We start from the raw sequence: 14,173 nt of genomic DNA, 5'->3' as shown, positions 1-14,173 counted from the left end.
GGGATGCTTTTTTAATTCACCCAGTGTTGCTACTTGGGCTAGTGTTGGGCCTGGCTTGACCCTCTGTGAAGTCCTATTGATGCCCCTATTCCCACAACCTTGCCCAATCCTGCCCAAATTGAGAAGAGCCCTGCAGTAGCATTTGGAGCAAAGACCCATCTCCTAGGTTCCCTTTCAGGACCCCCCTAATTCCCACCCATCCTCCCCTACAAAGGTTTCTGCTGTACTGGAGCTGGTTTCAGGATAAGGGTACCTGTCCAGGAATAATCAGTAACCCACCGTGGTTGGTTGGTTTGTTTGTTTGTTTTTGTCTTGGCCTGGAAAGCTGCAGGTCAACCAAGCTGAAATGCAGTTCAGAGACCCCCTTCCTGCTTCCCCAGGACAGGAGTCTTTCAGCCTCATGGGGGTTGGGCTATCTCCTACTTCCTGCAAGTGCAGACTGAGAGATGATTGCAGGGAGATTGGGACTGGCAGCCGGACCTGCAGGACAGACCAAAAAGTTGCAAACTGACGGCACCTACTGGCAACCATCAAGACTGCAGAAGGGCTGGAAAGTGATGGGGCCAAGATTCTGGGGTTCTCTCCATTCCATCTCAGAGATGAAGTGGGGACCCTTTTGCCCCATATGCCTTGGAGAAGGGCAAACAGAACCAGCTTCCTCAAGTCCCTGGGGAAGCCCAGCCTGTGCCTGATTCAGAAAACTGCCCCCAGGCCAGGCACGGTGGCTCATGCTTGTAATTCTAGCACTTTGGGAGGCCAAGGCAGGCGCATCACGAGGTAAGGAGATCGAGACCATCGTAGCTAACATGGTGAAACCTCATCTCTACTAAAGACACAAAAAATTAGCCGGGCGTGGTGGCACGCGCCTGTAGTCCCAGCTACTGGGGAGGCTGAGGCACGAGAATCGCTTGAACCTGGAAGGCGGAAGTTGCAGTGAGCTGAGATTGCGCCACTGCACTCCAGCCTGGTCGACAGAGCAAGACTCCATTTCAAAAAAGAAAAAAAAAGAAAGAAAGAAAGAAAAGAGAAAAGAAGAAAAGGAAAGAAAACTGCCCCCACCCCATCATCACTGGACCCTGTTCTACCACCAACTTGTGTGAACTTGGAGTTTGACTCATCTTAGCTGTAACATGGAGGCAGAGCATCTCCACCCATCCTACCTCATGAAGCTCTTGTGAGAATAAAATGGAATGGAAAAGAATAGTTCTGCTCCCAATGCCAGACATGTCCCCTGGTCAGCAAACCCAAGAGGAGAAAAGGTGCCGGGACATAGAGGCAGGAGTGCAGGAGAGGCTGGACAATGTCATGCAGCATGCCTGGGATGAAGCGTGAGTGCAGGTGAGTGTGGGAATCTGGAAAGGCTGCCAGACAAGACATTCCCACACCTCAACCCCAGCCCCTCAGTCCATCCTCTGGTGTCCCTCTACCCCTCATCATTGGGTTAATTCCAAGGAGGCAGGAAGATGCACAGGAAGAGGCCTTCCAAGCACCTCCCACCATTCATGCAACACACATTTACTGAATACCTAATATGCACAGGCTTTATGCTACATACCAGGGAGGCAGAGATGACCAAGATCACCCCCTGTCCTCAAGGAGCTCACTGCCTAATGAGGGAAGATATTATGTAAATAAAATAAATCTGAGAAGTGTGCAGGTGCCCTGGGAGATGTTCATATGGGGCACAATGGGGATCCAGAGCCACAGGTGGTCAGTTCTACATTCAGGGCATACAGGCTGAAAGCCTTCATTAGAGATTATCCTTTTTCACAAGATGGCACTGAAGGCGAAGAAGGAAGCTCCTGCCCCTTCTAAAGCCGAACTCAAGAAGGTAGTGTTGAAAGGTGTCCACAGCCACACAAAAAAAAGATCCGCAGGTCACCCACCTTGCGGTGGCCCAAGACACTGCAACTCCAGAGGCAGCCCAAATATCCTCGGAAGACTCCCCCAGGAGAAACAAGCTTGACTACTATGCCATCACCAAGTTTCTGCTGACTGCTGAGTCCGCCATGAAGATAGAAGACAACAACACACTTGTGTTCATTGTGGATGTTAAAACCAACAAGCAGCAGATCAAACAGGCTATGAAGAAGCTCTATGACACTGATGTGGCCCAGGTCAACACCCTGATTCAGCCTGATGGAGAGAAGACATATGTTGGACTGGCTCCTAATTACGATGCTTTGGATGTTGCCAACAAAATTGGGATCATCTAAACTGAATCCAGCTGGCTAATTCTAAATATATGTGTATCTTTTTACCATAAAAAAATTAAAAGAGAAAGATGATCCTTGAGCCAATGGCCCTCCGTGCTACAAGAATCAGCACAGTGCGAGCGTCAGGATGACCTGGATTCTGACCCCAGCTGTGCTCACTAGGCTCACTGGGCTCACTAGGAAACCTAAAACAAGTTGCTTTAGCTCTCTGAGCTTTAGGCCTTATCTGGAAAATGAGACTTTGCAGCAAGAAAGAGAGAGAGAGACCTATCCAAAGTGCCTGGCACGTAGTAAGCACCAAGTGTTTGCTCCCTCCTACCCCTCTTCTGCTGGGAACTGTAACTTCTCCACATGGCTGAGAGTCCCTGGTGGCAAGACCTGTGTCTCCCCCACTGAACTAGAGGCTCTCGGAAGACTGGATTTAGTGTCCGCCTTCAGCCTGCAAGTGTGGTGTCTGGGAGAGGCTATATAAAGAGCATGGGGCCAGGCACGGTGGCTCACATCTGTAATCGCAGCACTTCGGGAGGCCAAGGCAGGTGGATCGCTTGAGCACAGGAGTTCAAGACCAGCCTGGGCAACATGGCAAAACATTGTCTCTGCAAAAAAAATACAAAATCTAGTCAGGCGTGGTGGCATGCACCTATGGTCCTAGCTACTCGGGAGGCTGAGGTAGCAGAATCAGTTGAGCCCAGGAAGTCAAGGTTGCAGTGAGCCAAGATAGCTTACTGCACTCCAGCCTGGGCAACAGAGTGAAACCCTGTCTCAAAAAAAAAAAAAAAAAATTAGCCAGCTATGGTAGCATGTGCCTATAGTCCTAGCTATTCAGGAGGCTGATGAAGCAGGAGGATCCCTTGAGCCCAAGGGTTCAAGGCTGCAGTGAACTATGAGTGCCACTGCATCCCAACCTGGAGAACAGAAAGAGACCTGGTCTCTTAAAAATAAAATATAAAATTGTTTCTAAAAAGAGCAGCCGGGCGCAGTGGCTCACGCCTGTAATCCCAGCACTTTGGGAGCTCTGACTAGGACCCTCTCCAAGGCAGAAATCTGGCCCTCCTTCCCTGACATCTTTCTCAGCCCAGGGCTCTACCAGAAAATGAAACCTCCTCTCCCACAGCATCATTGTCTGCCCCTGCCTCCTGGGTACCCTAAGGACTGGGAAGACACTCCTCCTGATGAATGGATGAAGAAAATGACTACTCCCTCCCAGCCTCCTCTACCTCCCACCCTAGCCAGCTTGTTACTTAGAAGGTCTCACTGGCTTCCTTGTTTGTACAATTTCCAACCTCTGCAGCGTTCAGGCTGGGCGTCTTAGAGAATAGATAGGAAGAGGCCGGGTGAGGTGGCTCACGCCTGTAATCCCAGCACTTTGGGAGGCCAAGGCGGGCGGATCATTTGAGGTTAGGGGTTCGAGACCAGCCTGGCCAATATGGTGAAATCCCATCTCTACTAAAAATACAAAAATTAGTCAAGCATGGTGGCAGGTGCCTATAATCTCAGCTACTCAGGAGGCTGAGGCACGAAAATTGCTTGAACCTGAGCAGCAGAGGTTGCAGTGAGCAGAGAGAGCACCACTGCACTGCAGCCTGGGCAACAGAGCAAGACTCCGTCTCAAAAAAAAAAAAAAAAAAAAAGAGAGAGAGACAGAATAGATAGGAAAAAAGCAAGCTCAGTTCTCGGGGGAAAGACACAGTTCTGCCCTGAGGGAACCCCTGAGTTAATGGGCTTGCCCTAGGGATCATCTTGTCTGATTGAGTAGGCAAACCTTATGTAATAATGAAAGTTAGGCCAGGCGCGGTGGCTCATGCCTGTAATCCCAGCACTTTAGGAGGCCCAGGCAAGTGGATCACTTGAGGTCAGGAGATCGAGACCATCCTGGCTAACATGGTGAAACCCCATCTCTACTAAAAATACAAAAAATTAGCCGGGCATGGTGGCAGACGCCTGTAATCCCAGCTTCTCAAGAGGCTGAGACAGGACAGTAGAATGGCATGAACCTGGAGGCAGAGTGGCCGAATGCAGTGGCTCACGCCTGTAATCCCAGCACTTTGGGAGGCTGAGGAAGGTGGATCACGAGGTCAGGAGATCAAGACCATCCTGGCTAACAGGGTGAAACCCCGTCTCTACTAAAAATACAAGAAATTAGCCGGGCATGGTGGTGGGCACCTGTAATCCCAGCTACTCGGGAGGCCGAGGCAGGAGAATGGCATGAACCCAGCCAGGAGGCAGAGCTTGCAGGGAGCCAAGATCGCACTCCAGCCTGGGTGATAGAGTGAGACTCCGTCTCAAAAAAAAAAAAAATTGACGTGTAAGATCACAATTCCTGATCTATTGGATGTTCTACTGTACACACTGCTTCCTCAAAGCCAAGAGAATTAATCCTTAATGGTATATATTATATATATGTTATATATATCATATATCATATATCAATCATATATAATATCAGATATATATATCATATATTTTATATATATGAGTTTATTAAGGAATATTAAACTCACATGATCACAAGGTCCCACAATAGTCCATCTGCAAGCTGAGGAGAAAGGAAGTCAGTTCGAGTCCCAAAGCTGAAGAACTTGGAGTCCGATGTTTGAGGGCAGGAAGCATCCAGCATGGGAGAAAGATGTAGGCTGGGAGGCTAAGCCAGTCTAGTATTTTCACATTCTTCTGCCTGCTTTTATCCTAGCCGCACTGGCAGTTGATTAGATTGTGTCCACCCAGATTAAGGGTGGGTCTGCCTTTCCCAGCCCACTGACTCAAATGTTAATCTCCTTTGGCAACACCCTCACAGACATACCCAGGATCAATACTTTGCATCTTTCAATCCAATCAAGTTGACACTCAGTACTAACCATCACAAGGAGGTAAAAGAGAAAGAGGAAAGGGCAGCCATGAAGAAAGGGACACAGGCCTCTTCTGTTCTCTCAGGGAGACCCACCTGAGCATAGATCACCTTTTCAGATGGACTAGAGGCTCCAGGAGGCCCCTGCAAGCCTCTCCCACTATGCAAGCCTTGCTCTCTCTTCTACCCTATATTTGGAAGGGGGGTAGAATACTGGATAAGATGAGCTCTCCAGCCCCTGGAGAACCCCCCAGGGGGAGATCCTAGGGGAGTGAGGTACAGGCTCAGTGAGCCAATAGGCATTACTGAGCATCTATTAAGCTTCAGTTTCTGACCACACAGGGTTGTGTAGGACACAGTGTCAACCAAGTAGGCAGCATTTGTTGTAGGAAAACATGTAGGGAAGGATGGGGGATGGGGTGCTAAAGAAAGAGAAGGAAGGAAGAGACTGAAGAAACAAAGGGAAGGGGAAGAAAGAAAGACGCAGTTGTTAAATCTTTTTTTTTTTTTTTTTTTTTGAGACGGAGTCTCACTCTGTCGCCCAGGCTGGAGTGCAGTGGTGGCATGAACTGCAACCTCTGCTCCCAAGTTCAAGCTATTCTCATGTCTCAGCCTCCCAAATAGCTGCGACTACAGGCATGTGCCACCATGCCCAGCTAATTTTTTGTATTTTTAGTAGAGATGGGGTTTTACCATGTTCGCCAGGATGGTCTCGATCTCCTGACCTCATGATCCTCCCGCCTCAGCCTCCCAAAGTGCTGGGATTACAGGTGTGAGGCACCGCGCCCGGCCGTCAGTGTCTCTTAACTCATACTCTAGTTGTGGCAATCGGACATCTAGAGAAAGGGTGGCTAAAAAGCTCAGTGATAAGTGAGCAGTCACCTGAGAGAAGTTAAAAGGGGGGTGTCAAGGTTTCAGGAGGGCTTGGGACAGAGGAGTGGGTTGGCAGGGTAGGTGGCTTCTTCTCACCTATAGACCTGGCTGGCCTGGTTGTCCTTGAGTAAACCCTGGCCCAGAGGCTTCACTGGTCCTTGAACTCCATGGATTCTTAGGAGTTTATCTGGGCTGGGCAACCCTGAAAGGCCCAGTGTCCACAGGGTTCCTGGCAGCCCCTAAGTTCCTGGGCATCCAGGGTGGTCCTGGGGCCCTCATGGCCAGAGTAGACCTAAGGTCCTAGGGGTCATAGAGATCCTGGGCTGCCAGGAGGTCCAGAGGCCCAATTCTACCTTGCAACTGGAAGAAGAGGCCGGAGCAGTGGATGTGAACCACAGAAGTAGGGGTGTGTATTCGAAGTTGGGAGTCTCTTATAGGGGCAGTCAGTGGGGCCAAGCCTGGGAACCCTCCTGGGACTAGAGCATGCACACAGGAAAGTGCCCAGGGCCCTGAGATCACTTAGGGAAATCCAAGATGGTCCTGGGGGTGGGGCTACTGGGTTCCAGGACCTATCCCAGCACTTGAGTGTAAATACAGAGATTGTCTCTATAGTTAGAGACAATATGGTTTCTTAGCTTGAGACTCCTGTCACCACCTTTACCCCAGACCCTTAATTCACAGGACCTTCAACCACCCTTCTACCCAAATAATGCCATCACCTGTCATTCACCCACCACCTACTTATTACCCACCCACTATTCATTCAGCCCCATCCACCATTCACCCTCCTCCCCACCCACTCACCATCCACCCATTTGTCTGCCCACTGTCAACTCACCACCCACTTCCTACCAACTGCATACCACCCACCCTCAGCTCTGGTCTAGCTGCTCCCTCCAAAGATAGTGCTAATCGGGGGCCACAGAGGGTACTGGGAGGCCAGGGTCTCTGAGGAGGGTCTGGGGGTCCCCTGGGGAGTTCCTAAGGAGCAGGGGATCTTGAGTTCCCTAAAGCTCCCTTTCACCAGGAAAGCCAGGGGCCCATTCTGTCCTGGGGCACTCCTCTGCCCCTGCTTTCCCTGCTGGAACAAACGGGGCAAGCAGTAGAGATGGAAGCAGGGAGGAGAGGGTTTTCTGTCTCACTCCAGCTCCTTAGTCTTCCTTTTGTTCACCCACGTCCCCTCCACTGCCAACCCAGGGCATCCCAAAGGCCCAGAGATTTCTCACCCAAGGTGGCACTTATTGACATTCAGGGGGCCCAGCAGGGCAGGCACATCCAGAAGGTGAGTTGGGAGCAGGATGAGATAGGCATGGAAGAGAGGTTAGAATCAGGCTGGCTTTTAGATTACTAAGTCCCACCTCCCCATTGTACAAATGGGAAAACTAAGGCCCAGAGAGAAGTGTAACCGTAGATGACTGCAATGGGGCAGCAAGCTGACCTGGGGGATGCGGTGAGAAAGCCAGCGATGCCTCCTAATGTGGTGGGGAATAGGGTCACCTGAATCTGTCACTTTCTCCCTAGCTCTGACATTCCACATAAGGTCCTTGGGAGGCACTAGGGTGGGGCTGAAGAAGAGAGGAGTAGGATGGGGTAGAGTGCTGTGTGCCTCTACCCGGCATCCGTCTATTTCCCTGACCATCTCACCTTTTCAGGCTCTACACCTTCTCTCCCTCCTCTATCCCATGCCTGCTTACTTGTTTGCCTGTGTAGGAGCCAGGTACTGAGGGGTACACATCAGTGTGGCCTGAAAGAGCCTAATGAAACTCCCATTCATTAGTGGGAGTCAGGGTGGGAGTGGGGGCAGGGGACCAGCATTCCAAGTAGCTGACCCCCGCCTTCGACTTTGGACTCAGAACCCAGGGGTCTGACTTGAGGAACTGCAGAAACCCATCCTCCAGTCCATTGCCCTCAGAGGGCTCTTGGGTGATGCTGGGAGCAAGTCTGATGGGTAGATGTGGGCTCTGAGACTTGGTCTAGCTTGACAGCTACTACCTCATTCTTTCCTCTGAAGAATGAACAAATGAATGAAGAGGAAGAGTTGGGACCGGGATCTTTGATTTCATATCTGTTTCTAAATCTCTCCCATCTCTCCAAGTTTTTCATTTCATCACATCTATTCATCCTTCTCTGCCTTTCCGTCTCTCTGTCCTGTTCCACTGTTTCAGCCCCTCCCTCTCTTGGTTTTTCGCTTGCTAGTACTCCCTCCTCTTCTCTCTATCCTTTCACTCCAAATCATCATAGAATCTTAGCATCAAAAAAGATCCAAGAGGGTCATAATAAGGACACCATCAATTTGTAACCTGCTTTCTGGTATACAAGCCTGTCATTTTTATAGACAGCCTCATTTGATCTTCCTTAACAGCCTGCTGGAGTGAAGTAGGGAATAGCATCTCCAGTTTGCAGATAAGGAAACTGAGGTTCACAGTGGTGAAGAGACAAGCCCACAGCTAATAAGGGCAGAGCTGGGATCTGAACCCTTGGCTCAGACTGCAGGACCAGTGCAGACTGCCCCACAGTTTGTGCATCCCAAGCTGGGAGCAAAGCTCTTTTCCATTTCAGGCTGTCTGGCTTTCCCTGGCTTGGGGCCCAGCTTCTGCTGCTCTTTAGATCATCATGACTGGGTGGGGGTAAGGAACAGCCTGCACAGATCTCAAAGATGACTGGCTCCAAACATCAAGTCTCTGAAAATGGTGCAGGCCAAGGGAGTGAATCCAGGCTTCAGGAGAGGACACGGAGGCTCTGTGGATTAGGAGTTCCAGGCGTGACAGGCCCTGTTGCTGGGCCTACCCAGCCCTGTTCCTCTACCATCAAGTTCTCCCCAGCCGTCACCAGTCATCTTTACCTCTCTCAGGCCAAAGACAAAAGGAGACTGCAGTGAAAGAGGCCCCTGGTATGGAAAGCCTGCTGGGCACTGTGGCTTCCCTCTGGGATCCTCTCTTCCCACAGCTGAGGTTAGATCTGGGGCCCGGGATGCACCCTGACTGAGGGCACCAGAACTCTCAGGTTGGTGCAACAGCTGGGCCAGCAGGGAAGACACAACCCCCTCTGGGCACACAGAATCTGGCAACTGGAGTTGGAAAGACAAGGGCTTCAGTGGGTAGCAGGACCACTGGACAGGAGGAAAAGGTGCTGATTTGGGAGAAAAGTCTCCAAGGCTGTGCTGCCTCTGGAGGTGGGGAGGGGGAGGTGCCAATTAGAGGCTGGGTGTGAATGGAACACAGGCTCTGTTGTCCTAAAAATAAGTTTGAATGACATTTAGTTGCATGTGACCTTAAGCCCATGTTTTTACTACCTTGAGCCCCATCTATAAAATGGGTTTATAGGGTTACCATGGTGATCAATGATCATAATAACAGGCATTGAGCCTCACTCCATGCCAGGCACTGTGTTTAGTGCTTTACGCACATTGTCTAAGTAGGTTTCTGCACAGCCCTATTGGGTTGGGCTGGCATTATCTCTCTTACAACTGAGGGCATTTGAGGATAAGAGGGAGGATGCCACTTTGCCAAAGTCACAGAGCTAGTAAATGGCAAATCCAGGATTCAGTGCAGGACTTTTGGCTCCAGGCTCTTAATCTCACTCACTTGGCTGGTCATGGCTAATAACTAACACTCATTGGGCACTTAATGTTTGGCAGGCAGCACTCTCAGTGTTTTATGCAGATTCATTCATTTAGTCATCATAGCCACACTATAATAATATTCATTTAATACGAAGAATGAGGACACTGAGGCACAGGCTAACTTATCCCAGTTTCTGCTGCCAGGAATCCAGCCCAGGCAGGCTGACTTGAGAGCCAGCACTCTTTGAAAAAAATAAACAGGAAAAGCCTTTTTTTTTCCCAGTAAAAATGGAAGTATAACATGCATACAGAAAAGTGCAGAAATGAGAAATGTCTAGCTTAATAAATGTTCACTTAGTGAGGTTGTAACTAAATAATACTACCTGTACCCCAAAAGGCTACCTCCACTCCTCTCCCCACATGTAAACTTTATCTTGATTTCTAAAAACATAGATTAGTTGTCTTAGTCTGTTTTCTACTCTTACAACAGAATACCACAGACTGGGTAATTTATAAACAATAAAAGTTTATTTGGCATATGGTTTTGGAGGCTGCAAAGTCCAAGAGCATTGGACTGGGATCTGGCAAGGGTCCTCCCATGGTGGAAGGCAGAAGGGCAGAAGCAAGAAGTGTGTGAGACAGAGAAGGAGGCCAAACTTCATCTTTTTTTTTTTTTCTTTTTGAGATGGAATCTTGCTGTCACCCAGGCTAGAGTGCAGTGGCATGATCTCAGCTCACTGCAACCTCCATCTCTAGGATTCAAGTGATCCTCCTGCCTCAGCCTCCCAAGCAGCTGGGACTACAGGCATGTGCCACCATGCCTGGCTAATTTTTGTACTTTTAGTAGAGACGGGTTTTGCCATGTTGGCCAGGCTGGTCTCGAACTCCTGACCTCAGCTGATCCACCCGCCTCAGCCTCCCAAAGTGCTGGGATTACAGGCATAAGCCTCTGCACCCAGCACCTTTTTGTTTTTTTGAGACCAGGTCTTACTCTGTTGCCCAGGATGGAGTGCAGTGGTGCAATCACAGCTCACTACAGCCTCCACCTCCTCAGGTTCAGGTGGTGATTCCCCCACCTCAGCCTCCTGAGTAGCTAGGACTATAGGTGCACACCACCACACCCAGCTAATTTTTGTATTTTTTGTAGGGACTGGGTTTCGTCATGTTTCCCAGGATGGTCTCAAGCTCTTGGGCTCAAGTGATCCTCCTGTCTTGGCCTCCCAAAGTGCTGAGATTACGGTGTAAACTTCATCCTTTTATCAGGAGCCCACTCCTGTGATAACTAACCCACTCCTGTGATAACTAACCCACTCCTGTGATAACAGTATGAATCCATTCATGAGAGTAGAGCCCCCATGACCTAATCATCTCTTAAAGGCCCCACTTCTTAATACTGTCACAACGGTGATTACATTTCAACGTGAGTTTTGGAGGAGACATTCAAACCGTAGCATTAGTTTTGCCTGTTTTTGAGATTATATAGAGTGATACAGTAGTAATCTTTTGCTAACATATGATTTGTCTATATTGTTGGATGTATCAACAGCATATTCAAGTCGAGACTTAACTATTCTACTATTGGTTCCTTTTTTGGCTATTCTGAAGAGTGCTGCTATGACACTCTTGAACATATGTTTTGGAATACACACACACACGCACACATTTCTGCTGGGTATATATCTAGGGGTGGAATTATTGGTTGCTTCTCAGTGGTTGTACAAATTTGTTTTCTTACCAGCATTATATGAGAATCCCCTTATTCCACATTCTGGTATCGTCAGTATTTTAATTTTTTACCCATTTGGTGGGTATGGAGTGGTTTCCCATTATGTTTTTCCGTATGTATTTATTAAATGAGACATAATCGGAAGCAGGCACTCTTACCACCCACTCTGTACAGTTTCTCATAACAATCCCATGCACTGCGTATTCCGCAGATGAGGAAATGGAGGCATGCCTTTCCTCTCTTGTAATCCCCTCACCTTTCCTGGAGGCCCTTCCCTACTTTTCCAAGTGGGATTGGGATGTCTGGTCACCACCAATCTTGAGAGGCCCCTCAGGCCAGGATGTTCTTCTGGGAAGGGAGAAGAGGAAGTGGGCAGGGGTAAGGAGGAGAGAAAGGATGAGGCATAGACGCTGGCATGAAGGATCCTGGCTCTGGCGATGGAATGATGGGGACAGAAGAGAGTCTGGGCATATGCAGAAGGCATGACTGATGCTATCTGTGAGCTCCTACTGCTGGTGGGGAAAGGGGGAGGCATGAAGCTGGGGGGTAAGTCCCTGTGTGTATGGGTGTTGGACATCACTCTGAAGGTCCAGCAAACTCTAGGGCCTTACCGAATCTAAAGTCTTATGCCCCCTCTGTGGGGGCGTCTCTAAGCCTAAAGCCCTTTTGGAGGACTCTCTGCATTCAGAGGTCCCTTGGTCTCTTTAGGATTTCCTAAGGGGAAGGTGGCACTTTTTTCCCCAGGGTTGGGGAAGCAGGAGTCAGGGCCTGGAGGCCCTCTAGGAAATTTGGACAGGGTGTCTGCTCTGATTCTGGATCTCCGATCTGTCAGGCCACCTGCCCTTTGACTCAACAAGCATCAGGGGAAGCAGGGCAAACGATTTCCCAGCCCAATCTCTGGCTCTCTCTCTGCTCAGAGTCCCCTGTGTGTCATTGCTTTTGCAAATGTTCTCTGCAAGATTTTCCCAGGTTGCACTTTCTTCTTCTGCCCATACCCCCATCTTTCTCGAGTTCTGAGTTCATAGCTCCCGGTCAAAGAAGGCTAAAATTGTAGGAGGCAGTAATTGTATTTGGCACAAGTCTTGGCTAACCCTAGCTGTACACTCTTGGGTTAGCCTCATCACTTCTCGGAATGGTGACAGAACGCTCATAGGGCCCAACATCATTCACTTGGCTTGTCTCCTGCTTAGGCTTTGGACAATGAGAAAGCGCTCCTGTTGGTGCCAATTGGCCTGGAAGCATTGCAGGCTCTGGAGCGTTGGAAGCCATGCCAGCATGGGGCCTTGGACCATGCAAAAGGAATCATCCGGAGGTCCTAGATTCCTAGATTGCCACAGCTGGAAGGGACTTCACAGTTCAGTGAGTTGCCTTCCCCCATTTTACAGATGGCCAAGCTGAAGCTGAGGAACAGGAAGTGGTCACAAAACTGGTAAGCAGCTGAGCAGGATGGCCTGGAGATATGAAACCAGATCCTGGCCAGCCCAGCTGCGGATGGCTCTCCCCTCCCCTCCCCATGTCTTGCCTGGGTGTTCACCTCTGGAACCATGTGTGCCCAGGGAAGGACCCAGGCTCCACAGTCTGGGACTGGGCTGGATCAGGCCTCCTTTTGCACTGTGTTGTCTCTGTGGAGATCCTGGCTCTCCTGATCCGGCCTCTCCAAGTATGGCACCCTGGTGGGCAGGAAGGCAGCTGTACTGATGCACCATTGCTCAGCCCACACCGGCGGTGACTGTGGGGTGCCCCGTCTGGGACCAGATGTCAGTCGACATGGAGGGAGCTGAGCTCCCTGACTCGGTGTGGGCACCGTGCCCAGCCACACATGTCAATTCTCATATGTCAGTGAAGCCTATGAGAATGTGTTTCTCGACCGGGCGCGGTGGCTCACACCTGTAATCCCAGCACTCTGGGAGGCGGATCATGAGGTTGGGAGATCGAGACCATCCTGGCCAACATGGTGAAATCCCGTCTCTACTAAAAAATGCAAAAAATTAGCCAGGCATGGTGGCAGACGCCTGTAGTCCCAGCTACTTGGGAGGCTGAAGCAGGAGAACGGCATGAACCAGGGAGGCGGAGCTTGCAGTGAGCTGAGATCACACCACTGCACTCCAGCCTGGGTGACAGAGCGACGCTGTCTCAAAAAAAAAAAAAAGAAGAAGAAAATGTCTTTCTCTTCTCAGAATAAATAATTCCAGATGCCAGATGCCTCCCCTGCCCTCTCTTCTCTCACCTATCTGTTCATAATTTAAGTCATTGGCCATACCCTGCCACTCCCCTCATTGTTTCATCTGCTCCCCTTCTCTCAAAGTTCTCTGGCAGAAGTGGATGCTCTCCCTCCTCCCTACTGCCTCTAATGCTACCATCATTACCCCTAGCACCTTCTGCCTCCAGGTGTTCCCCTGGTAACAGAAGAAGGAAGGTGTCTACAGAGACACTCTGTCACTATCCCCTGTGACTGTTTTGCCTCCGCTTCCAGAGGACAGACATAACCTGGTTCCTCAATCAGACCCCTGCTGACACTTTATCCACTTCCCAGCTAGGAGCAGGGTTCATTAGCTCTAGTGGAGAATTCCTTTCCCCTTTTACCTATGAGATGCAGCCCTACTCAAGAGAAGCTTTCTCTGAGACCCTTGCAACTGACCCCTTCTGCCCCTTCTGGGTTTTCTTTCCTGCAGCTTTCTCACTGGGTGTCTTAGTCTGTTTCATGCTGCTATAACAGAATACCTGAGATTGGGTAATTTATTTAAAACATGGATTTATTTCTTATAGTTCTAGAGACTGGGAAGTCCAAGATCCGGGGGCCTTCATCTGGTGAGGGCCTTCATGCTGTGTCATCCCATGACAGAAGGCAAAAGGACAAGAGAGCAAGACATCACACTTGCAGCCTCAACTCCTTTTATAATTGTAATTAATCCATTCATGAGGGGGGAGTTCATGACCTACAAACCTCCCAT

The sequence above is a fragment of the Macaca mulatta genome, chromosome 16 (assembly GCF_049350105.2).
Source record: "Macaca mulatta isolate MMU2019108-1 chromosome 16, T2T-MMU8v2.0, whole genome shotgun sequence".
Lineage (NCBI taxonomy): Eukaryota > Metazoa > Chordata > Mammalia > Primates > Cercopithecidae > Macaca > Macaca mulatta.
Note: the sequence above shows the minus strand (reverse complement) of the source record.